This window comes from Lactuca virosa, chromosome 2 (assembly GCF_052849685.1).
Source record: "Lactuca virosa cultivar CGN04683 chromosome 2, Lactuca_virosa_CGN04683_v6, whole genome shotgun sequence".
Classification (NCBI taxonomy): domain Eukaryota; kingdom Viridiplantae; phylum Streptophyta; class Magnoliopsida; order Asterales; family Asteraceae; genus Lactuca; species Lactuca virosa.
In genome coordinates, this window is record NC_136427.1 from 198003764 (window position 1) to 198007212 (window position 3449).

At 37.7% G+C, this 3449-nt stretch overlaps 1 pseudogene; it reads left to right on the forward strand.

Moving 5' to 3' along the window:
* Positions 1-1593: 1593 nt before the first annotated feature.
* On the forward strand, positions 1594-3147 carry LOC145159984 (UDP-glycosyltransferase 91D2 pseudogene; annotated as a pseudogene).
* Positions 3148-3449: the final 302 nt, after the last annotated feature.

Here is a 3449-nt window from a genome sequence, read left to right on the forward strand (position 1 = left end):
TAGTCTGCCACCAAACGACAAGGTTTTAGATTTCCAGATGGACAGTTTTTTATGAAATCTCTCAATCACCGGTTTCCAGTGTTTGGTTAAATTCATATTCGCCCCAACTGGAACATGAAGATAAGTGAAGGGGATGGTTTGCAGCCAAGTGTTGTAGCCCATCGAGAGACTTTGTGCGTGTCAGCACCTATGCCAAAAACCTTGGATATATTTATCGAAATTGACTTTGAGACCAGAAGATACATGGAAACAATGCAGGACCCTTGCGAGGTTTTTGATGTTTCGTTTCGACCATTCGCCTACAAACAACGCATAGCAAATCGAATGGAAGCCTAGATTCATAAATTCTTTATTACTTGCCAAATCAATTCTTTATTACCCAATCATTTATGTCCATTTACAAACAAAAATATCTAGAATGTAAATGTAGTATCGGTAAAATTTTAAGAATTTCTCCATTAATCTGGATTGTAACTGCCATCTAGTTGTAACTGCCACATATTAATTTTCCAAGATTCTCCAATTAATTAAACATGAATCTATTTCTCATAGAGAATTGTAAATCGAGTAAAGAAAGATTTAAATGTTAATTATTTCTAAATATTATAGAGAAAATGCTTATAGTTCATATTAAAGATATATGTTTTTAAATGAAACTTAAATATTATATATAGGAAAGTTACGTATACAAAGGAAGAGCTAGGTTCAAATGTAGTTTGACATCTATTGTGTGGACGTGTGGACAGTGTTATTATGTGAGAATGAGAAAAAAAATATATTGTTTGATAATATGAATACGTTCAATATTACATAACTATTGTCATTATCACACATTCTCATTAATTAAATCGTCTAGGAGGTTATTATAGACTTTTTTATTATTATTCTCATTCTGTCAGAATGTTGTCATAATGTTTATTGAGTCGTATTCTGTAAGAATGAAAATGAGTGAAAAACGATGCGTGAGAACAAAAATGAATAAAAATTAGTGAGAAAACATGAAAATGACGATAGTTGTGTGAGGTTGAACATATTCACATTATTAAACAACCTATTTTCTTAGTAATTATCATAGAATAGCACTATCCACACGTCCGCACAATAATTGTTAATCCACATTATAACCTAGCCCAAGGAAAATTATAAGAATCTAAAAAATTACAAATTTCTTCAAAGTTGAAAACAAAGGGATAATTTTGAGAGAGAAAAGGAGAAATTCTTAAATTTTATATATGATTCATCTTTTATTGTGGACTACTTCTCAACAGTTTCTTTTTCTTTTTCTTTTCTTAAAGAATATTATTAAGAAAATATAATTTAACAAATATGAACAAAAAGTAATGATAGATTATGTTTTAATAGGATCTATTTTCTAGAATATGTTTCTTTATATTTTTGAAAGAATGTCACAGAATATGTTTTCATAGGAGTAAATACTAAATGAGAATATGTTTTCTGAAGATGGAAGTTTTAATTACTTTGTTTGGAATACTAAAAATGAATGAATAATTAATTGGATAAGTAATGGAAAATGGTAACTGCCGATTTAATATGTTAATCTTCTGAAATCAATAAATTGAAACGAAGGCACATCTCAGGCCAGATCACCATTATCATTTACATTTAACCGGCGATGCCTACCACCGACTCCGACGGGAGTAAGCAGCTTCATGTGGTGATGTTCCCATGGCTTGCTTTCGGTCACATCATCCCTTTCCTTGAACTTTCTAAATCAATAGCCCAAAAAGGTCACAAAGTCTCTTTTCTTTCCACCACTCGAAACATCCAACGTCTCCCAAACCTCCCTTCCCACCTCTCGCCACTTCTAAATCTGGTTCCACTCACTCTTCCACGTCTTCCACAACTGCCGCAGGATGCAGAGGCCACCATGGATGTCCGCACTGAAGATATTCTATACCTCAAGAAGGCCTTCGATGGTCTTCAGCTAGAGGTCACTCGGTTTCTTGAGTCAGAGTCCCCGGACTGGATTATTTATGATTTTGCTCCATACTGGTTGCCGAAGATCGCTGCTGGCCTTGGCATCTCGCGAGCCTTCTTCTCCATATTCAAGGCATGGTTCATCGCTTTTTTAGCACAGTCACCGGAGGACATGATAAACGGTTCCGATGATCGGACGTCGGTTGAGGATTTCCTGGTCCCACCCAAGTGGCTTCCGTTTCCTTCGAAAATATGCTACCGGAGGCATGAGGCTAACTGGATGGTGGGAGGTTGTTCTCCTAATGCTTCTGGGGTTTCAGATGCTTATCGTAGCGGTATGATTTTGAAGGGCTCTAACTGTTTGTTTATAAGACATTCCTACGAATTTGAACCCCAATGGTTGACCGTTGTAGAACAGCTGCACCACCTCCCGGTTGTTCCAGTAGGCCTAATGCCACCGGCCACAGCGGTAGAGGTAGAAAATGGGAAAGATGACTCGTGGATAACCATCAAGAATTGGCTCGATGGTCAACAAAAAGGTCATTTGGTGTACGTGGCACTAGGAAGTGAAGTTATGCTGAGCAAAACCGATGTGAGTGAGTTAGCCCTTGGTCTCGAGCTCTCTGGGTTGCCATTCTTTTGGGCTTTCAGAATACCGGCGGGTTCCACCGAGTCAGACTCGGTTGAGTTGCCAGACGGGTTCTTGGAGCGAATCCGGAACCGTGGGATGGTGTGGACGAGTTGGGTACCTCAGTTACAGATACTGAGTCATGACTCGGTGGGTGGTTTCTTGACTCACTGTGGTTGGGGCTCGATTGTGGAAGGGCTGATGTTTGGTCATCCTCTAATAATGCTTCCATTTTTGGTGGACCAAGGGCTGAATGCCCGAGCACTGGTCGACAAAAATGTAGGAATTGAGGTGCCAAGAAATGAGCAAGACGGGTCCTTCACCAAGAACTCGGTGGCCGACTCACTGAGTTTGGTAGTTGTTGAAGATGAAGGGAAGGTCTACAAGGAGAATGCGGTGGCTTTGAGCAGAATATTTTGCGACATGAAGCTACAACAGAAGTATACAGACGACTTTGTAGAATATTTGGAAAAACATAGGTACAACCCTTGATTAAATGGTTGTTAACATGCGTTATTACGTTTGTTTAAGTGATTGAATTGATAAGAACCATGACGAGCCATTGAAGTATTTATTTGGTACTTGGACATAATAAGATGTTTTATTCAAGCATTATATCTTTTTCACTTTTTGGGTGTATCCATTACTTATGCATAGAAGTATTTAAAATTTGTTCGTTTGTCATACGTGCTCTCTTTGTAGAGATATATTGAAAAATTCTCTACACAAATTTTATAAGTGAAACTTTGGGAAAAAGATTAAAACTTTCGGGATGCTAATCTGATTTACTATCACAACTGATGATCAGATTAGTTTCACGTCCGAACCAAGAAGCGAACAGAACTATGTGATTCATGATGGTCATATTGTCATCATGGTAATT